This window comes from Panicum virgatum, chromosome 9N (genome assembly GCF_016808335.1).
Source record: "Panicum virgatum strain AP13 chromosome 9N, P.virgatum_v5, whole genome shotgun sequence".
In the NCBI taxonomy this organism is placed as follows: domain Eukaryota; kingdom Viridiplantae; phylum Streptophyta; class Magnoliopsida; order Poales; family Poaceae; genus Panicum; species Panicum virgatum.
Window position 1 is genome coordinate 78938105 of NC_053153.1, and position 23905 is coordinate 78962009.

General features: G+C 48.9%; 1 pseudogene; it reads left to right on the top strand.

The window, feature by feature from the left end:
• The first annotated feature begins 12432 nt into the window (after window positions 1-12432).
• Window positions 12433-15600, top strand: LOC120689392 (annotated as a pseudogene).
• The last annotated feature ends 8305 nt before the right edge of the window (window positions 15601-23905 follow it).

A 23905-nucleotide genomic window follows, 5' to 3' on the forward strand; every position in this document is an offset into this window, starting at 1 on the left:
GCTCTGTCACGCCGGGGATAGGGTCGGGCGAGGCCGGCCAGATACGACTCCTCCGTCGCGCCCTGTAGGGGCCCCTGGCCAGCGGCCTTGAGCTCTGCCGTGCCGAGGAGCGGGTGGGGCGAGGCCGGTCAGATCCGACTCCTCCGCCGTGCTCGGCATGGCCCCCTCTCGGGTGGCCTCGAGCTCCGCCACGTCGAGGAGAAGGCGGGGCAAGGCAAGCAGGGCCCACGCCGCTCCCTCCTCTTTTCCCCCTCCCTCGCCTGCCTGCAGGGTCCGCCGGCGCTTGTCCTGCCCGCGGTGGCCAGCGGCGCTTATCGGTCTTGAGGGGCATCCGCGGTGGGCAGTTGCTCCGGTCGCGAGGTTGAGCTGGCGCGGGGCGTAGCGGACGTCCTAGGAAGCCACTGGAAATAGCGCGGATGGACGTCCATACACGTGGTAAGCGTAGCGGTTCCTTGATCGTGATGCAGAGTGAAAAACACTATACCCATCCTACAGGAGACGGTACCAAAAGGGATAGAGGCCCAGTGACAGCCTAACCTAAACATACAATCATGCTGTTTCCAGATATATTTGTACTATCACTCCTAGGGTAAAAACATGTATCATATATTATCTTATTATTTAGCCAACAAATGGAGCCTCCATGTTCGCTCTCAAGGCTTAGAAATTCTCACGCTAATTGGAAAAAAATAGAAAAATAAAAATTACCCACCACTGCCATTATGATAAAAATTAGCATAAAATACCCATGTGCCTAATTAAAAATCACCCACCAATGCCATTATGAAAAATTAAATATAAAATACCATTTAGCTATGTGTTAATTACAAACATATATTATTAATAAAAACTAAAGCTAACAACAATAAATCAAAATAAAATGAAAATAAGAATAATTATATGCATAATATTATTAAAACTCAACAAATCACATTATTATTATATGTAAATCATATTTGAATTGTTTTAACCAACAATAAGACATAATTTACGATAATAAACATGATGATGTATGGTAAAAAAAATAGTATAACCTTTAAGTAAGGATACAACGACATGTAAATTTTTGAATTTTTAATACTAGCCGCGCAAATGCGCGGGCTATACGTCTAGTTTTTAAAACAAAAGAAAGAAAGAGAAACGAAACTTACATGAACCCGTCACTGTAAGAGAAGTTAGAAGCCGACCTTCTCTTGATGCTGCAGGGTGAGCTTAACTCTTAACAAACGCTGCACAACGCTTAACTCTTAACTCTTAAAAATTTGGCTTCTTCGACGGGGGCACAACTTCTTTGCAGGTGAACACGGACTGCGCTTCGACGACCACCATCGCGGCGCCCAGCCCGAAGGGTGGCACTTCGGGACACCGACGACGTCCATAGGGTCGAAGCCGCGCCCCTAACGAAGATCAGGACGAGGCTCCGAGGGGCTACTGTTGGGGTCACCACCTTCGGTCAGATCGCCGGAGGTACGCGAAGACAAGGAGTCAAGGATGAGCCGACGCCGACAGCCAGCATAAGGTGACCCGTCTTCGCGCGTCTTCGGGCCAAGAAGCGAAGACGAGGCACCCGGAACACGGAAGCCGACGCCAGGAGCAATCACGGAGGTGTTCCGTCTTCGCTGTTCCACGATCAGGAAGACGGAGAGGGCGAAAACTTGGTGACACGTCTCGTGGAGTACTTAGCAACGAGTCCAGGAGCTTCCTCGGATACGGCGAAGATGCCGGGGTCGGCGTGGGTCCCGCTGTTGAGCTGTGGCGCACTCAAATTGTAACGGGCAAATTATGCTCGCGTCTAGGAATATTCCAAGAATATTACCGTTGTAGGGGTGCAGTAGAGTAATTGTACATTGAAGGTGTAACGTCACCTATAAATACCTTGTATAATGTTCATTGATGGGACAGATCTAGGAGAGAACATTTACTACTCGTTTTCCGGGCCGTTCATTACTGTTGCTGTGTTCGTCCGTTCCGGAGACACCCCCCACCAACAGTTTGGCGCCCACCCGTTGGTTCGATACACCACATGGCGGCGAAGAAGAAGAGAGGGACCACCGGAGCCACTTCGGAGGACACGACGACGATGACGACAACACCCTCGCAGGGCGAAGCAGCAGCAACACAGGCAAACGGGGCTAGCAGCGACGGCGTCTCCGTCGATGCCCTCGCAGATGGCCAGCTTGAAGTCAACCTTCTCGACATCGGCGTCACAGCCGAAGACATCGCGGCGATGCGTCGTATCGACGCTCGCATCGAAGAGGCACGAAGGGTTCAGCAGTAGGCCTTGGAAGCTGGACCTTCGGAGCCACAAGTGACGACAAGGGCAAAGCGGAAGCAGACCATGCTCACCGAAGCAGAGCGTCAAGAGCAGTACAACAAGTTGAGGGAAGAGGAGCTTCGCTGCAAGGCGATGCTGGAGAAGCTCCGTGCCAGATGCTACAGCTGGAGCAATTGCAGGCTCCACCAAAACCACCGCAGAGGGATGTAGTCAGGGCCAACCCACGACATCAAGAACCACCGAGGTCCCGCCCGAAGTTCGTGCCGATCGAAGAGATCTCTGACCACTCTGAGTCAGACGGCGATGAGTGTTACCGAAGAAGCCATCACAGGATATCACCATTGTCCGAAGAACTGGAGGAGGTACAGTGGCCTCACCGTCTAAACCCAGCAATATTGCCCCAGTTCGATGGAGAGTCAGATCCCGAAGAGTTCCTCCTCAAGTATGAAGCCACCATCGAAGCATCAGGAGGAGGCACCGCATGTAAGGCGAAGGCGCTCGTCCTCACATTAAAGGGCTTGGCGCAGCGCTGGTATGCAAATATCCCACCGGGAACCATTCTGTCTTGGAAGTAGCTTCGCCTTGAGTTATGTTCAAGCTTCCGCGCCGTAAGGCCCGACGAAGTCACATCTTGCGATTTTCACGATCTAAGGCAAGGAAGCATGACCTTGCAAGAATATCTCCAGAGTGTCATGAAGCTTCGCGCAAAAGCACCCAATGTTGCCGACCAAAGCATCATCGATTCGGTGGTGAAGGGGGTCAATCTGGGACCATGCGGGGAATACATATCCCGGCGTAAGCCGAAGACAGTCACGAAGCTGTTCGAGATAATGCAAGAATATTGCATATCTGACCGGGCGAAGAGGAGAAGGCTCGAGGAGAAGAACGAGCAGAAGAAATCGCGAAGCAGCGAGACGTCCCATTCAAAACCATGGCACGCCGATGAGCCCAGGCAGAAAAGAACAGTGAACAATGTGACCGAAGAAGGACCCCGAGAGCACAGACACCATCACAAGGGCAAAGGCGAGAGGGACTGGCACGAAGAAAGATCCAACCGCGATGATCGTCACCATTGCGAAGATCGACAAAACAAAGGCCGAAGGGACTGCGGTGGTCAAAGGGAGAAAATTCCATTCTGTTTCTTCCACGGCAAAGATAAAGGCCACTGGACAAATGAGTGCCCTTTCGCCATTGAAAGGAAAGAGGAGTTTGATCGGCAGAATTCCCAACCAGCAAAACCAGTCAATCATACCTCGCAGCTACCGCCTCAGTCTTCGACAACGCCAAATACTTGGGCTCCTACACCAATTTGGCCGGTGTCGTACCCGGTTTTCAAATATAACCCACTACCGTATGCACCACCTCCGCAACAATCAATTCCAACGCTACCACCTCCGCAGTACAGTCAGATATGATCCAGAAGCTCAACACCACTGTCTTGTGACACAACAAATCTACCTCCACCTCCAAAACTTGAGCCGGGGCAGATCCCCGAGCGAGCAATCGACACACCTTCAGGCAGCAGGGTCAACATCATCAATGCCATCTCCGGAGGATCCAACGAACCAGTTCATGAGACGAAGAAGCAGCGGAAAGAATATTTCAGAACAGCCTCCCATGTCAGCGAGGGCAGATGCTTCCGGACAACTTGGTCGCATGTCCCAATAACCTTCACGCAGGCAGATCTTCGGCTGCAGCACTACCCACATAATGACCCCCTCGTCATAAGGGTGAACATTGGCAAGAATTCAGTGCACTTTGCGGGGAATGATGTAGGGAGAATCTTGGTGGACAATGGGAGTTCAGCAGATATCCTCGTATGGCAGTGCTTCGTCAAAATGGGGTTTACCGAAGCAGCGCTGAAGAAGTCACAGTATCCACTCATTGGGTTCGGAGGCAAGAGGATCGAAGCTCTTGGAAAGATAGAGCTCAACGTAACGTTTGGCGACGGTGCAGCACAGAGAACTGAAGTAATTACCTTTGATGTGGTCGACATCAACTATCCCTACAACGCTATCTTCGGCCACAACACCTTGGTCAGATTCGCAATAGTAATCCATCAGTCGTACCTATGCATGAAGCTACCCACGGCCGGAGGAATTATCACTGTCTTCGGCAACCAAGAAGAAGCAAGAAGGTGCGAGGACAACGCATCCACCTCAGACAAGAACGTCCATGCCATTGAAGCACCAAATGAGAACAATGAGGCTGAAAACTGCGAAGAGCCTGAGAAGCTAGGGGGTGTATCCCCGGCGGAACACACGAAGAAGGTTCCCTTGTGCGAAGATGTGCCCGACCGAATGGTGATCATCGGGAAAGGGCTTGAAAAGGCCGAAGAGGTCAGGCTTATACAGTTTCTCCACAACAATCAAGATGTGTTTGCTTGGTCCTCTTCGGATCTGCGAGGGGTCAGTCGAGAAGTCATCGAGCATGAGCTCAGGGTGAATCCGAAGGCGAAACCTGTGAAGCAGGGCCAAAGATCAATGTCCGAAGAAAGGCAGAAAGCGGCTCAGGCTGAGGTACAAAAGTTGCTCGACGCGGGCGTCATCCGCGAGGTACAATACCCAGAATGGCTAGCAAATGTTGTAATGGTACCGAAGAAGAATGGGAAGTGGCGAATGTGTATTGACTTCACAATCTTGAATAAGGCGTGCTCGAAGGACGAATACCCACTGCCGCGAATTGACACCTTGGTCGATGCAGCAGCTTGCTCGGAGATGCTCAGTATGTTGGACTATTTTTCGGGTTATCACCAGATATTCATGAACAAGACAGATGAAGAGAAGACCAGTTTCACCACCCCTTTCAGGACATATTGCTACGTGAGAATGCCGGAGGGCCTCCACAATGCAGGATGCACTTTCAATAGAATGATCAAGAAGGTACTGGGAGATCAACTGGGAAGGAATGTCTCCGCGTATGTTGACGATGTTGTTGTCCGAAGCAAGAGGAAGGAGGACCATATCCAAGATCTTCACGAAACATTCGCGAACCTTCGCCGCCATGGCTTGAAGCTGAACCCGGAGAAGTGCGTTTTCGGAGTCCGAAGAGGAAAATTATTGGGATGCATGATAACAGAAAGGGGAATAGAGGCAAATCCGGAGAAGATAGAAGCGATCAGGCGGATGAAGCCGCCGACTACTAGAAAGGGCGTACAAAAGTTAACAGGCAGGTTGGCTTCGCTTAATCGATTCATATCAAAATCAGCTGAGAAGTGCCTACCATTTTTCAAGGCGCTGAAATGCTTAGGCAACTTCGAATGGGGTGAAGAACAGGCGATGGCCTACGAAGACCTCAAACAGTATATCGAGAAGTTGGCGGTTATGTCTAGCCCTTCGGAGAAGGCGGAGTCATTGTTATACATATCCACATCAGGCGCAGCCGTCAATGCCGCTCTCGTCGAAGAGCGCATGGTCGAAGGGGCATTAACCCAAACGCCCATATACTTCGTCTCCGAAGCCCTAAACGGGTCAAAGTTGCTATACTCAGAAATGGAGAAGATGGCGTATGCGGTGGTCATGGCATCACACAAGCTTCGTTACTACTTCCAGAGCCACAAAATCAAGGTTCCAACCTCTTTCCCACTTCGGGACATGTTTGAGAACAGAGAAGCCTCCGGCAGAATAGGCAAATGGGCTACGCAACTAGCCGAGCACACCATTGACTTCGTGTCTAGATCAGCAATCAAGTCACAGGTCTTGGCAGATTTCATCGCAGACTGGACACCAGTCGCACCCTCGCAAGAGCAGCCGAAGATAGAAGCAATATGACAACTTGAGTGTGATGGGGCCTACCAGAGAGACGGAGCAGGGGCTTCGGCAGTTCTTACAGCACCCTTAGGTACACAGCTGAAGTACGCAGTCAGGCTTGACTTCACCGGGTGCACAAACAATGTAGCAGAATACGAAGGCCTTCTCTTGGGTCTCCGCAAAGCAAGAGCACTAGGAGCACGAAGATTGACTATCAGATCCGATTCAGAGTTGATCACAGGTCAAATAAACAAATCCAACAGGGCTCTCAAGCCAGAGCTGGCGAAGTACCTGGCAGCGGTGCGAAGCATGGAGAAACACTTCCTCGGGTTTAGTATCCGTAGTTTCTCTAGAATGAAAAATAAGCAAGCTGATCAACTGGCAAAGGCAGCAGCGCAGTTCGATCCATTACCGCCAGATGTCTTCTTCGAAACACTAAAGCAGGCCTCCGTAAATTGTACCGATGAACCAGGCAAGTTCATCAATGCCATAACCAGCGAAGACTGGAGGGCCGCCATAATGGCCTATCTTCGCGGACACTTTGTCCCGGAGGATGAGAAGGAAAAAAAAAAGAATGGCACTTCGGGCTAGAAACTACAGAATCATAGGCAAAGAGTTATATACCGAGGGGGAGTCTGCGCACCACTCTTAAGGTGCATCTCACGCGAAGAGGGCAAACAACTGCTTGAAGAGATACATGCAGGGATGTGCTCTTCGCACATCGCAACGAGGGCTCTGGTCGGCAAAGCTTTCCGTGAAGGGTTTTATTAGCCATCGGCTGTGGCAGATGCTCACGAGGTGGTTCGCACGTGCCCAAATTGTCAAAAGCATGCCCCCTACAGCAAATTCCCACCCGACGAGGTGCAGTTACTGCCTCCGGTGTGGCCCCTCGCGCGATGGGGCATTGATATTGTTGGACCATTGCCCACGGCTCCAGGAAACTACATGTACGCCGCTGTAGCGGTGGAATAATTCTCCAAATGGGTCGAAGCCAAAGCACTCAGGGACATAACAGCTGGAGCCCTGCAAAAATTCTTCTGGCAGAACATTGTCTGTCACTTCGGGGTCCCGAAGGAGGTCACAGTGGACAATGGCAAGCAGTTCGACTGTACAACTTTCAGACAATTCACCACACAGCTTGGCACCAACTTATGCTTCGCATCGGTCTACCACCCGCAGTCCAACGGCGCGGTGGAAAGGGCCAATGGCATCATCTTCACAGGCATCAAGAAAAACATCACTGAGCTGCCGAAGGGGAAATGGGTGGACGAACTGCCGAGGGTCGTGTGGTCTCATAACACAACAGAGTCCAGGACCACAAAGTTCACACCATTCAAGCTTCTATATGGCGAAGGAGCCGTAACACCCGAGGAAATAAAACTCAAATCTTGGAGAACAGCCGAAGGGGTAGAAAACATCGAAGAAGACATCAAGCCCTCAATTGACACAATCGAAGCTGGCAAGATACAAGCAGCAATCAACTTGGGAAAATATCAAGAGGAAACACGAAGATGGAGGAACAAGAAAGTGAAGCCCAGGAACATAAGAGAGGGCGACTTGGTGCTTCGAAGAATACCGAAGGCCAAGCAAAAAGGCAAGATGTACAGCAAGTGGGAAGGCCCATTTATCATTGTATCGATGGCAAGGCCAGAGGCCTGCAGGCTCCGCACGCTAGAAGGCACCGAAGACCCATACTCATGGAACAAGGACATGCTACAAAGATACTACGCGTAGGAAGTGTGTAAAAGCCACCGGAGGGGAATAACCGAAGGGGCTTGTAGAATAATTTTTTTTCCTTTTTCCTCGTCAATTAGCACAATGTACTAAAGGGCCCGTACTCTTTTCCTCACGGGGGAAGCTTTCGAGTGTCCACTCGGGCGCCGAAGGTGTGAGGTTTTTAACGAGGCGGAACCCTATGTAACCCTTTGTGAAATATAAACAAAGCCCCGCAAAAAGTCTCAAGAAATGAGCGCGCTGCAAAGGCGCCAAAGCTTCTATCCCTCTTCGTCAAGGCGAAGAGGGAAGTCATCGGCGCGAAAAGCAAGCCGTTAACGCTTGAAAGAAGTGAGCACGAGGAGAAAACCCGATGGAGGGCTTCGCTCCCCTAAGCTCCACTTCCGAAAAAATTAACAAAATCCCGTCGTTGGAGCGATGGGTGGAAAGTCCTGTCGCGCGAAAGCCGAAGGCTAGGCACGAACCTCTCCGGCTAATGAGCCGAAGGTCCCCTAACAAAATCCCGTCGTTGGAGCGACGGGTGGAAAGTCCTGTCGCGCCAAAGCCGAAGGCTAGGCATGAACCTCTCCGGCTAATGAGCCGAAGGTCCCCTAACAAAATCCCGTCGCTGGAGCGACGGGTGGAAAGTCCTGTCGCGCGAAAGCCGAAGGCTAGGCACGAACCTCTCCGGCTAATGAGCCGAAGGTCCCCTAACAAAATCCCGTCGCTGGAGCGACAGGTGGAATGTCCTATCGCGCGAAAGCCGAAGGCTAGACACGAACCTCCCCGGCTAATGAGCCGAAGGTCCCTAATCAAATCGTCGGAGAGGCAAAAGCATGTTCCTCGGTCATCATACCCGAAAGTCGAGCGAGGGGGGGGCGCTTCACAAAACAAGACACGCACGACGCCGGTGAAGATGAAGAAACAACAAGGTGCATGTAACCTCTCCCGCGCATAGGGGGGCGGCGCTTCGGAAAACACATTTGTGCACAGTCGAAGGTTAAATGCCAAACAAAACGATAAATTACAAGGTACATGTTTGTTACATCGTGAAGATACACTTCGCGCGAAGGCACGAAGAAATAAATTACAAGATACATGTTCGTCACACAGTGAAGATACACCTCGCGCGAAAGCACGAAGAAATAAGTTACATAGTCACATCTGAGGCATCTTCCTCGAAGACTAGGCGGTCCACCTCTGATATTATGCCTCGGACCGCCACATCTATTATCTCTTCGGCCGTCCGTCGAAGAAACCCTTCGAAGTCATCCCCTGAAACCGAGGGCAACGCACATCAACTAGAGCTCTCGACGAAGATGCCTGTGCGTCGATACATAAAGTCGTGAGGCGACAGAGGCTCTTCGTCCACTGGCTCCGGTTTCGGCTCGCGGAGACCAGCCGGAGAACTATACGGCATATCGGTATCAAGAATCCGTTTTATTTCACGACGAAGCCTGCGGTTAGCAAGGATCTTCGCGTGTTTCGCCGGATCACGCTGAAAATCGGCAAAAAAAAACGCTTCGTCGCGGCGTTCCGTAGGTCATACAGGCGCGCCCTATTCGCCCAAACTGCTTCAAACAAAACCGAAGGATAACGAATATGGAACTTCGTCCAGGACACACCAGCGACATAAAAGTTCCCTCGATTCAACCGGTGAGGAATAACGTCTTCGGTCACCTGCGTAGGGGAAAACGCAGGGTCCTGCGCAGGCACCGACGATGTTAGAGTTCAAAAATAATTATTACAATCAAGGTCCTATACAACAGCCTACGGCGACCCTCGCACCTCGCCAGCCGAAGGACGGGAAGAGGACGCCCTTGTCTGGTCTTCGAGCCCCAGGGCTAAGTCAGCACCGCTGCGCCCGTTGTCGCCGTTCGTACCCTCGCTGCCAGGTCCTTCTTCGGTGGTCACAGCTTCATGGAGAATGGGCTCCGCAATGGCGTCAGCCTTCGACTGGAGCTGAAAGATTCCAATTCAGAAGTCAGCAAGTTCTCCGTTTAAAATAACAACAATAAATAAATGAAAATCACCTGGTTCTTCATCCGCTCGACCTCGCGCTGTACAAGGGCACGGCCTTCACCTTTGAAGAAGCGTTCCATGAAGCAGACGGCAATGTTCTTCGCCAAAGCCGGGAGCGCGTCCGGATTAACAGTGTCTTCGCCCAGCCAGCGGAAGGAGGGGTCGCGAAGGGATCGAAGTTGAGCCTTCGTCACAATGCTAGCCTGCCCAGCTTCAGAGGGGAAAAGGCTATACACGGCGGCGCTGAGAGTACGGACGGCGACCATGGCACTGATGTCTTCGTGAAAATGAGCCCCGGCATCCAGCATGACGACGCAGGCTCGAAGCCACTGAAAAAAGGAGCCCAGGCCAATTGTGTCGGTGCCCTCCGGAAACATATCCGGAGCCACAAGCCCGTATCGAGCGAGGAGGTCAGGCAGCTCTTCCTGCAGCTTCTCCGACCCAGTCTTTATAGCATCCTTGAAAGTGCGAAGCCGTTGTTGCATTGTATCTCGGCACTTCGCAGCATCTTCAGCAAGTAATTTTGCGGCCCTCGCGGCGTCCTTGGCTTTCACCGCTCGATCGGCAGACGCGGGCAACTCTGTGGTAAGGGTAGCTTTCTCCTCGGCAGATCTGGCGAGGCGCGTCTGGAGCTCAGCTTTCTCTTTCTCCAGAGAGGCTACCTTCGCCTCCAGGTCGGCAACAATAGTTTTTGAATTGTCTTCGGCGGCCAATTGCCGGGCAGCACAGCGCGCAGCCACGAAGGCCTTCAGCGACAAATCTTGTGCACTCTCCAGGATGTTGTTCAGCCCGCGCCCCATCAAGTCTTTTTCCATAAGGGGAAAGTAGAAGGAGTCGCCTGCTGCGGCCAGAAGCCCACGTTCGCGGTCCCGGCTCTCAAAACGAAGAGATTTGACGATATTCCCGCCGAGACGCACAGCGGTGGGCTTCGCACCGAGCTCCACAGCAGTAGCTTCAGGATCATCGTCACGGACAAAGAAGCTACTGCGGTCTTCCAGGACGAGGATGCAGCTTCGCCTTTTTTCCCGAAAGACACTTCGGCCTCTTGGCCGGTGATAGGGGCTGCGCAAGGGGACGAAGAGCGGCGGGGGGAGTTGGCCACGATGTTGACCTCCTCGACGTGCCCCTCATCTTCGCTCTCCTGGGCAGTGCTAAACTCGAGATCCAGGGCGGGACGGACCGCCCTCAGAGGCACCGCCACTTGCGGAATGTCTAGAGGCGTCGCCTCCGGAGGAGGACGATTGCTGTCCGTGCTTCCGCCATCCTCGGATGCCCCCTTGCTCTGTAGAGGAGATTGCTGCAGGATGGTGTCGAGCAGCCGACTTTTCTTTCTCGGCTCCGCGGACGAAGAAGCCTTCTTTCGCTTTGCTTTCTCAAGAGCCTTCGCTTTCTCCGGGCCGCCATGACCTTCGGCAAGCTTCAACTCTGCCGACCGAGGAGGTGCCGAGAGGCCCAACGCATGGAACACCCGGTTCCGTCGAGTCCCGCCAAGATGGCCGGCGAGGGCTTTATACTCATCCTTCGACACTGACCCAACCATCTCATCGGCCCGGCTCTCGATGACAGCTGGGTCCACCCCTGCATCACCGAGGAAGCAAGAAGTGTAAGCAAAGACACGAAGCATGCACCTCCATAATGAGTGTTCGAAAACTCACGGTCGGTCTGAAGGTTGAAGACGGTCGCGAAGTCAGGCACCGGAATACCCTCGATCCAGATGTCTTCGGCTAACCAGGTGGAGATGGTCCAGCCGGCCATGACGGGACAACAGCCACATGCGACGAATTCTTCGATGAGGTCGCGGGTGCTAAAGGTCTTCGACAGTTTCCGCAGAAGAACAAGAAGAGCTTCATCTTCGGCGCAGGCGTTGGAGGAAGTCTTCGGAACGTCGCCAAGATCAGAGATATGGTCGACGACAATAGGATGGGTCCTCGTGACGGGGTCCAAAGTAACCTTATGATAGAACCAATACGAGGACCAGTCGTTGGCCCATTTGTTCTTGCTCGCCGGCACCGGGCTGGGAAGATTCTTGTGAAACGCGAAGGTATAACACCCGTATTGGGGAACAGCTGATATCTCCGCACCTCCGGTCGATTCCACTGAAATCTTCTTCGGCTGGTAATGCACCCGAAAGGCATGAGCGAAGCCGTCAGCGCTCGGAGCGAGGCGGCAGGTCTTCGCCAGCCACATATACAGATTTAGGCGAATGACCGAAGTAGGTGTCATCTGATGCAAGTACACTTTGAACAGACGAAAAATATCCACCACCACGGGGTCCAAGGGCATCCGAAGGCCACCAGTGAACAAATCGCGGAACACAACTACCTCATCGGCGCGGGGATGAGCAAAAGTCTCACCCATCGGAGGAGCACGGACATCGTCAGCAGAGACGAAGCCCCGACGTGCCAGGTCATCGAGGAGGGAGGAAGTCATCTTGGACAAACCGAGGACGGTGGTTGTCGGATCTCCCGGTTGATTCCTCTTCGGCGCCATTTCCGAAGACGCCGAGTGTTCTTAGAACACCACTCTCGAGCTCCGAGAGGAACTTCGCGAATCGAGAAGCGAAGAGGCAGGGAAGCAGGGGCGGTGAAAAGTAAAGTAAAGAGTAACGGGGCTACTATTTATAGGCAAACGGCGAGCGCGAAAATTCACCGCGCGCGAGATGAAAAGACGCCAATGCCCCGCGTGGCGCGTTTAGGATTACGAGGCTTCGAGGGTTTTACGGTCTTTTCATGTCTTCGCGCCAACGCAATTTCTCCCGCAAAATTTCGAATCCACCATCCTGCGCGCGAACTAACGGTTATGGAAACAAAAAATTTGGCTTCTTCGACGGGGGCACACCTTCTTTGCAGGTGAACACAGACTGCGCTTCGACGACCACCATCGCTGCGCCCAGCCTGAAGTGTGGCGCTTCGGGACGCCGACGGCGTCCACAGGGTCGAAGCCGCGCCCCTAACGAAGATCGGGACGAGGCTCCGAGGGGCTACTGTTGGGGTCACCACCTTCGGTCAGATCGCCGGAGGTACGCGAAGACAAGGAGTCAAGGATGAGCCGACGCCGACAGCCAGCATAAGGTGACCCGTCTTCGCGCGTCTTCGGGCCAGGAAGCAAAGACGAGGCACCCGGAACACTGAAGCCGACGCCAGGAGCAATCGCGGAGGTGTTCCGTCTTCGCTGTTCCACGATCAGGAAGACGGAGAGGGCGAAGGCTTGGTGACACGTCTCGTGGAGTACTTAGCAACGGGTCCAGGAGCTTCGTCGGATACGGCGAAGATGTCGGGGTCGGCGTGGGTCCCGCTGCTGAGCTGTGGCGCACTCAAATTGTAACAGGCAAATTATGTTCGCGTCTAGGAATATTCCAAGAATATTACCGTTGTAGGGGTGCAGTAGAGTAATTGTACATTGAAGGTGTAACGTCACCTATAAATACCCTGTATAATGTTCATTGATGGGACAGATCTTGGAGAGAACATTTACTACTCATTTTCCGGGCCGTTCATTACTGTTGCTGTGTTCGTCCGTTCCGGAGACACCCCCACCAACACCTGACGTGTGGGCCTATTGCTGAGTCAGCACGGTGATGTGGCGCCTGGATCCAGTGTGACGGTCAAAACCAGTCAAAACAGAGCAAAACCAGCTCAGTGGTCATGTTTAACCGGTTTACACAGTTCCATGGTCAAAGATTCCTGGTTTCACAGTTCGATGGTCGAAAACAAACCCACCCAATAGTTCGATGGCCAAAAATGGACTTTTTCCAAAAAATAACTAGCAGTCCTATTTGTAAAGCCATCTCCTTTGGGTCCAAAAATTGCAGGTGTCGTCTATAAAAAGGTACCCGGCCCAGCTCTCGCTGACAGCATGGATCTCAATGGTAGGAGGAATACAGTCAGCAGTTTTCACAGTGTTTATGCAGCACAAGCTGGAAGATTGGCATTGTGTACACGGTATCTAGCAATATATCCAACCTTCCAAACAAAATGGGTTACCATTCCTGTGTTTACAGTGTGCACGAACTGTTGTTCTTCAGGGAATCGCCTGCGCTGGCTTCACAATCTTCATTCAGCTATGGCGCAACAAGAAGAAAGGCCCCGTATCTATTATCTTATTATTTGACCAACAAACGGAGTCTCCACGTTCGCTCTCAAGGTCTATAAATTCCTACGTTAATCAAAGAAGAATAGAAAAATAAAAATTACCCACCACTACCATTATGATAAATTTAGTCTAAAATACCTCTGTGCCTAATTAAAAATCACCCACCAATGCCATTAAAAATTAAATATATATACTATTAATAAAAACTAAAGCTAACAATAATTAATCAAAATAAAACAAAATAATAATAATAATATGCATAATATTATTAAAGCTCAACAAATCAAATTGTTATTATAGGTAGATCTTATTTGAATTGTTTTAATCAGCAATAAGACATACTTTACGATAATGAACATGGTGATGTATGGTAAAAACATAATATAATCTTTAAGTAGGGATATAATAACATGCAAATTTTTGAATTTTCAATACTAGCCGCGCAAGTGCTCGGGCTAAGAAAAGTTAAAATTACCCACTACTGCCATTACAAAAAAATTAGCCTAAAATACCCATATACATATTTATAAATTGCCCACAAATGCCATTAAAATATATTTTATTTATAAATATAAATATATTCATCGTTTTGCATTCAATCAACATATCGTGCATACCTATAGAATAGGTCTAGAAATTCCCATGTTAATCGGAGAAAAAAAAGAAAAGTTAAAATTACCCACCATTGCCATTAGAAAAAATTAGCCTAAAATATACATATACATATTTATAAATTATCCACCAGTGACATTAAAATATATTTTTATTTACAAATATAAATATATTCATCGTTTTGCATATCAAGCTACATATCGTGCATACCTATAGAATACTAACTACACAAGCAATTAACTTATTTTACCACATGTATATCTTATTATATTACCAAAATCCCAAATGCACCTTCACGATTATATTATTATTAGTCAAAATAAACAAGATAATTCTAAGCTTTGCACTATAGAATACTAGGCGTGGAAGCATGGCGTCGTGCAACAAATGACAGAATTAAACATAGTAGTAACAGACGACCAAGAATATCATAAAGTAGGGAAGCTAGCAAAAGAACAACTGAGTCACTTGAACTGAGCAGCGGGCAGCATTACTGTAAGGGCTGGTAGATAAGAAACATATTACTACTACTACAACAAATGGTAGTAGATAAGATCGATGAGATAGGCAGTCGTGATAGGATTAAGGTTGTGCTTGCCATGCGGCCACACCACTGACAAAGAAAGATGTAGGTAAAAGGAGGCAGCACTGCACTAGCAACTGAGAAGCACTCTTGATTACTGAAGCAATTAGCATGTGATGAGAAAGATTTAAGCTTATGAATAATAATTAGATAAAAAAATACAAAATATATTTAGAATATCAATACTAGCCGCGCAAATGCGCGGATCACTTCACTAGTTTTTTACGATGTTCAATCCCCTCTTAGCAATCATGGTGGCCGTCCTAGCCTACTTCGTCTTTGGTGAAAATCTGTATCTTGGAAGGTATGAGATGCATGAAGTTACACCTGAAATCAGCTGCTCTCCCTTTTCATGGATTCTAATCTTCTGTCCATGATTATATACATTAATGTTCTAGTTGATCTGCAGCATAATCGGAGGGGTGCTTGCAATTCTGGGCCTTTACATGTTGTTGTGGGGCAAGGAAAAAGATCAGGAACACAAAGAGATCAAAGAGGAGTCTGAGTTGGACTGTGAGAAGCAGGTGATGGTAGACAGTATTACTTCAGGCTGAACCGACTCTCAAGCACCAGAGACGGTGAATTGAAGCAAAGCATAGCTTGCTGAAAACTAAATGCCTGATGTCGTTTCATCCACCTATGCTTTGATTCAATTCACCGTCATCGCAAGTACTGTATGCGACACGGCAACGACTGGGACAAACAAACATCTGTCACATTTTGTCCCAGGGGCACACCAAATTCTATAACAGTGAAGTGAGCATACCAGTTTTGTAAACAGTAAGAAGTAAAAACACTATGGGATGTTTTGGAACCTGCACTGCTTCACAACTTGTGCAGTTGTGCGTGCAATTAGCGACTCATTATTGACCCTTATGATGTCAAGTCATGATAGAGGACTGCTCTCTCTCTCTCTCTCTCTCTGAGGGGCATCCAGGCCACCTTCCTTGACGACATGGCCGTCTGACTCCAGTTCTCTTCTGGTGCGCCAGCGAAGCTGAGCAGTTCTCTCAACTCCGTTTCTCCAATCCTCTGACGGAAGTAAGGAACACGAATCCTTGCTGCTTCGGCGCCTCTCGCAGGCATCTTTCGGGGTAACCGGTGAAGAAATAGAGCCCCCTGACCTAGAACCAGTTCCCCGCCCGGAACACCCGCGGCGGGGCGCAAGGCGGCGCCGGGAACAGAAGGGAAGGTCGCGGTCATTTTGCAGATGGGTTCCTAATTTTGGATAGTGACGTTGGTCGTCGCTGGCATCCGCTGGGAGCTTCGTCATACTTAGCACGGCATGATGGTTCGCGTGTTCCGGCCCGAGACCGTCGTGAACGCGCGGTTCAACGGCCACCTCCAGCGCCGGCCACGCTAGGGGGCAGCTCGCGCTCTGCTCGCCCTGGCAATGTGTGCGTGCTCACTGCTCACGGTGACGAACCACGCCGGCAACATGCGCAAAGATCATGGTGACGAACTGGGCGCAAGCCAGCGGCGGACGCCCGCCGCCAGGCGCCAGGTCGCACTGGACGAAGCTCCCGCACCGCGCGTTGCGCAGGCGAACGGCAGCCCAGCGCGCGAGGACCGTGGAGACCTGGCGCGGCCTGCAACTACTCACGTCGATCCTGGCCGCAGGAGGCTGATCGAACGATCAGGAAAGGCCAAGAGGTGGACGGTATTTCATTTACCGTCCACCCCCGGACGGGAAATCAAATACCGACCACCCCAGAGTTCCGCATCCCTCGGTCGCACGCAGCTCATAGAGGCGCCGACGGGCGCTGGTTCTCGTTCTGCTTCTCCGGCGATCGGAGCTACATGTTCCCGCACTCTTCAGGGCTGTAGGGCTCGCCAGTGGCGTCGCCGGGGAGCCCCTGCCCGCCTAACAGGTCCATGCCGCCCGGCGTGGCGTGCCACCGGCTCATGCATGTGCGTGGCGTGCGTGGCGCGGGACGCTTCAGCTCTGCGACGGCGAAAAGGAGCTCTTCGACGAGGCCGCCGGAGTGACGGTAGCGGCCGTCTGGCGCTGTCCGTGTTCGCGGCACGGGACGCTCGATCTCCCCCGACGATGCATGGCAACGGACTCTTCGACGAGGCCGCTTAATCACGGTCGCTGCCATCCGGCGCAGGGTGTCGCGCGCGAAGATGGGTGCCGAGGAGATGATGGAGTTTCAAGCATAAACAGGGAGTGATGCCGTTTGTGTCGTTGCAGAATTTTCATAAATGAAGGAAAAAGGAGAGAGGAGGATGTTTCTCTTTGATCTTATGTAATTTTCCCCAGGGTGCTCTTTTAGTACTCACGTCGTCTGAGTTGTTTGCTTCTCTTCTCCCCTGGTCCTCTAGCCTTTCTGCCCTTCTGTAGCCCTGTAGTGAGTTGAAACAAGCGCTCTGCTTACTTTGATGCTTCATTCACATTGTACATTAGCTTGGATAGAACCATGTTCCGTGGTACAGAGTCACCACCGTGTTCAGTGGAGGTACTGGTGAAAACCCTGAACAATCTGCACATTTTAGACTAAATCATGCTTATCTCACTAACTTCCTGCATGTGCAATTCTAGTTCTAGGTTTACCTGCAGCAGTCCTTTGGAGATTATCTCTGTCAATTGATAGGCATTCAGTATTCTCTGACCGTAAAATTGTGCCATTTTTACGTTTTACGGCAGCTCTGAAAGGAAGTCTAAAAAAAGAGACTCAGAAAGAACAATGCCACAACCACTAGTGTGCCGCTGGCGCAGATGCATATGCATCGTGCGCGCCGGCGGTGTGCCGCTGCGCCCAGCGGCCGGCCAGACGAGAAACAGAACGGGGGAGGGGGATTGCTAATTCGCGAGTGCGCGCTAGCAGCGAAACCAACAATCGATTTTCCGACATGTCACTTTCCCTTTCCAGTAAACAAAACATTCCTTTTTGGCTTCTCACTTTTTCCTCCCACGTGCGTGAGTCCTACCATGTATCAACAGCTTTTTATTCCCCCTTCATGCTTGACCGGAAATCCAAAACCACAATCACGTGGTACAGGGCTTCGTGGTGCGCAACGACACAGCCGGTGACACAGCTATCCGACCCACGTTCGGTCACAGCCAGGCATGTGTCGATTTGCTTTCTCTTTTTTTTTCTTTTCGATTTTTTCCCATGTGTTCCGTAATGGCAGCAGTTATTATTCAAATTTTTTTCAGGTATTAACTTTTACTTTCTACTATGTATTTCTCTAGAGAAATTCTCTTGACAAAGATTTTTAGAAAAAAATATACTAAAATTTATATCAAGCATCGTGCTTAGAAATTGTATGACGAACTTATATGTAAAAAGTTATCCGACAAGTCTTCCTAGTTACATAGTAGAAAACTTTCCAAAACTTATGGAGCATTTTCTAGCATTTTGGAGCATTTTTCACGATACATATAAAAGTTATAACCTATTATCTTTTATGAATGTTGTTTCGAGAATTTTATGTATAACTTGTTCACAATGTACACACATACAAAAATGATATAACACAAAAATTATTGAATGAAAAGCGAAATGAAAAAATAGAAGGAAAAAAGCTCGTGGGCGCCGCAATTTTGGGGCTGCCCAGCAGTCCGGCACCCGCACGTGGTTGTAGGCTCGCGCTGTGCGCCAGGTGAATGCGCCGCACGCCGCGCCTGTGGAACTGCGTGGGCCACGTGGGAGTAGTGGACGCAACTCAGACACGGCGGAAAACTGAGCGCTGCAACGCTTGCTGACGCGCGCGTGCCCAATTGGATTCGCGACAAGCAGCGTAGGGGTCCGTGTCTGCGCCGTTGAGGGGAGGGGGGCATTTTGGGCCCACAACTAGGCATGGAGGAGGGGGAGCGGAGTAGTGGGCTATTTGACGTATTTGAGCCCAAAACAATTAGGAAGCCTATTTTGTGATGTTATTTTCTTTTTTATATACATATACATGTAATATACTATGTATATTATTTTTTTCCAAAAAATTTGGGTATTCAAAATTTTTGGGTATTCAGCACGAATACACATGGGGCCCACCCGGCGCCTCATCTCCTCCGCCTCTGCCACCTACTCACCATCCTTCGTGTCGTTGCCTCCTTCACATCCTCACCCTCCTCCACGTCGCCACCCTCCTCCTTCTCCGCTGGCAGCCCGGCGGATTGAGCAGCCCTGGGGGTCAGCGTGGCGACAGGAGGGAAGGAGAGGGGGTCGGCGGCGCGAGACAAGGGCGTGGCAGGGGCAACTTCGAGCTCTGTCACGCCGGGGATAGGGTCGGGCGAGGCCGGCCAGATACGACTCCTCCGTCGCGCCCTGTAGGGGCCCCTCGCCAGCGGCCTTGAGCTCTGCCGTGCCGAGGAGCGGGTGGGGCGAGGCCGGTCAGATCCGACTCCTCCGTCGTGCTCGGCATGGCCCCCTCTCGGGTGGCCTCGAGCTCCGCCACGTCGAGGAGAAGGCGGGGCAAGGCAAGCAGGGCCCACGCCGCTCCCTCCTCTTTTCCCCCTCCCTCGCCTGCCTGCAGGGTCCGCCGGCGCTTGTCCTGCCCGCGGTGGCCAGCGGCGCTCATCGGTCATGAGGGGCATCCGCGGTGGGCAGTTGCTCCGGTCGCGAGGTTGAGCTGGCGCGGGGCGTAGCGGACGTCCTAGGAAGCCACTGGAAATAGCGCGGATGGACGTCCATACACGTGGTAAGCGTAGCGGTTCCTTGATCGTGATGCAGAGTGAAAAACACTATACCCATCCTACAGGAGACAGTACCAAAAGGGATAGAGGCCCAGTGACAGCCTAACCTAAACATACAATCATGCTGTTTCCAGATATATTTGTACTATCACTCCTAGGGTAAAAACATGTATCATATATTATCTTATTATTTAGCCAACAAACGGAACCTCCATGTTCGCTCTCAAGGCTTAGAAATTCTCACGTTAATTGGAAAAAAATAGAAAAATAAAAATTACCCACCACTGCCATTATGATAAAAATTAGCATAAAATACTCATGTGCCTAATTTAAAATCACCCACCAATGCCATTATGAAAAATTAAATATAAAATACCATTTAGCTATGTGTTAATTACAAACATATATTATTAATAAAAACTAAAGCTAACAACAATCAATCAAAATAAAACGAAAATAAGAATAATTATATGCATAACATTATTAAAACTCAACAAATCACATTATTATTATATGTAAATCATATTTGAATTGTTTTAACCAAAAATAAGACATAATTTACGATAATAAACATGATGATGTATGGTAAAAAAATAGTATAACTTTTAAGTAAGGATACAACGACATGTAAATTTTTGAATTTTTAATACTAGCCGCGCAAATGCGCGGGCTATACGTCTAGTTTTTAAAACAAAAGAAAGAAAGAGAAACGAAACTTACATGAACCCATCACTGTAAGAGAAGTTAGAAGCCGACCTTCTCTTGATGCTGCAGGGTGAGCTTAACTCTTAACAAACGCTGCACAACGCTTAACTCTTAACTCTTAAAAATTTGGCTTCTTCGACGGGGGCACAACTTCTTTGCAGGTGAACACGGACTGCGCTTCGACGACCACCATCGCGGCGCCCAGCCCGAAGGGTGGCGCTTCGGGACACCGACGGCGTCCACAGGGTCGAAGCCGCGCCCCTAACGAAGATCGGGACGAGGCTCCGAGGGGCTACTGTTGGGGTCACCACCTTCGGTCAGATCGCCGGAGATACGCGAAGACAAGGAGTCAAGGATGAGCTGACGCCGACAGCCAGCATAAGGTGACCCGTCTTCGCGCGTCTTCGGGCCAGGAAGCGAAGACGAGGCACCCGGAACACTGAAGCCGACGCCAGGAGCAATCGCGGAGGTGTTCCGTCTTCGCTGTTCCACGATCAGGAAGACGGAGAGGGCGAAGACTTGGTGACACATCTCGTGGAGTACTTAGCAACGGGTCCAGGAGCTTCGTCAGATACGGCGAATATGCCGGGGTTGGCGTGGGTCCCGCTGCTGAGCTATGGCGCACTCAAATTGTAATGGGCAAATTACGCTCGCGTCTAGGAATATTCCAAGAATATTACCGTTATAGGGGTGCAGTAGAGTAATTGTACATTGAAGGTGTAACGTCACCTATAAATACCCTGTATAATGTTCATTGATGGGACAGATCTTTGAGAGAACATTTACTACTCGTTTTCCGGGCCGTTCATTACTGTTGCTGTGTTCGTCCATTCCGGAGACACCCCCACCAACACCTGTCGTGTGGGCCTATTGCTGAGTCAGCACGGTGATGTGGTGACTGGATCCAGCGTGACGGTCAAAACCAATCAAAACAGAGCAAAACCAGCTCAGTGGTCATGTTTAACCGGTTTACACAGTTCCATGGTTAAAGATTCCTGGTTTCACAGTTCGATGGTCGAAAACAAACCCACCCAATAGTTCGATGGTCAAAAATGGACTTTTTCCAAAAAAATAACTAGCAGTCCTATTTGTAAAGCCATCTCCTTTGGGTCCAAAAATTGCAGGTGTCGTCTATAAAAAGGTACCCGGCCCAGCTCTCGCTGACAGCATGGATCTCAATGGTAGGAGGAATACAGTCAGCAGTTTTCACAGTGTTTATGCAGCACAAGCCGGAAGATTGGCATTGTGTACACGGTATCTAGCAATATATCCAACCTTCCAAACAAAATGGGTTACCATTCCTGTGTTTACAGTGCACGAACTGTTGTTATTCAGGGAATCGCCTGCACTGGCTTCACAATCTTCATTCAGCTATGGCGCAACAAGAAGAAAGGCCCCGTATCTATTATCTTATTATTTGACCAACAAACGGAGTCTCCACGTTCGCTCTCAATGTCTACAAATTCCCACGTTAATCAAAGAAGAATAGAAAAATAAAAATTACCCACCACTACCATTATGATAAATTTAGTCTAAAATACCTCTGTGCCTAATTAAAAATCACCCACCAATGCCATTAAAAATTAAATATATATATTATTAATAAAAACTAAAGCTAACAATAATTAATCAAAATAAAACAAAATAATAATAATAATATGCATAATATTATTAAAGCTCAACAAATCAAATTGTTATTATAGGTAGATCTTATTTAAATTGTTTTAATCAGCAATAAGACATACTTTACGATAATGAACATGGTGATGTATGGTAAAAAAAATAATATAATCTTTAAGTACGCATACAATAACATGCAAATTTTTGAATTTTCAATACTAGCCGCGCAAGTGCTCGGGCTAAGAAACGTTAAAATTACCCACTACTGCCATTACAAAAAAATTAGCCTAAAATACCCATATACATATTTATAAATTGCCCACAAATGCCATTAAAATATATTTTATTTATAAATATAAATATATTCATCATTTTGAATTCAATCTACATATCGTGCATACCTATAGAATAGGTCTAGAAATTCCCACGTTAATCGGAGAAAAAAAAGGAAAGTTAAAATTACCCACCATTGCCATTACGAAAAAATTAGCCTAAAATACACATATACATATTTATAAATTATCCACCAGTGACATTAAAATATATTTTTATTTACAAATATAAATATATTCATCGTTTTGCATATCAAGCTACATATCGTACATACCTATAGAATACTAACTACACAAGTAATTAACTTATTTTACCACACGTATATCTTATTATATTACCAAAATCCCAAATGCACCTTCACGATTATATTATTATTAGTCAAAAATAAACAAGATAATTCTAGGCTTTGCACTATATTAGACTACCACCCTTCAAAGGTTTGTTGCTGACACTGCTACAAGATACTACCGTGCCTCACAATTAACGCCAAAAGCTCAAAAAAAATTAGCACCACAAGTAGATCAGGAACCAGAACAATATCGATCAGACCATGATTAGTATAGTAAACTCATCAGGCTTGAACATGAACATAGGTTGCTGAAGTTTTGAACGGAATCTTGTGCTCTGCACTATGGAGATTTGTTGGCTTCCAAAAAACAAGAAATTTGGATCGATTGTTCTCAACGGAAACTAGGCGTGGAAGCATGGCGTCGTGCAACAAATGACAGAATTAAACATAGTAGTAACAGATGACCAAGAATATCATAAAGTAGGGAAGCTAGCAAAAGAACAACTGAGTCATTTGAACTGAGCAGTGGGTAGCATTACTGTAAGGGCTGGTAGATAAGAAACATATTACTACTACAGCAAATGGTAGTAGATAAGATCGATGAGATAGGCAGTCGTGACAGGATTAAGGTTGTGCTTGCCATGCGGCCACACCACTGACAAAGAAAGATGTAGGTAAAAGGAGGCAGCACTGCACTAGCAACTGAGAAGCACTCTTGATTACTGAAGCAATTAGCATGTGATGAGAAAGATTTAAGCTTATGAATAATAATTAGATAAAAAATACAAAATATATTTAGAATATCAATACTAGCCGCGCAAGTGCGCGGATCACTTCACTAGTTTTTTACGATGTTCAATCCCCTCTTAGCAATCATGGTGGCCGTCCTAGCCTACTTCGTCTTTGGTGAAAATCTGTATCTTGGAAGGTATGAGATGCATGAAGTTACACCTGAAATCAGCTGCTCTCCCTTTTCATGGATTCTAATCTTCTGTCCATGATTATATACATTAATGTTCTAGTTGATCTGCAGCATAATCGGAGGGGTGCTTGCAATTCTGGGCCTTTACATGTTGTTGTGGGGCAAGGAAAAAGATCAGGAACACAAAGAGATCAAAGAGGAGTCTGAGTTGGACTGTGAGAAGCAGGTGAAGGTAGACAGTATTACTTCAGGCTGAACCGACTCTCAAACACCAGAGACGGTGAATTGAAGCAAAGCATAGCTTGCTGAAAACTAAATGCCTGATGTCGTTTCATCCACCTATGCTTTGATTCA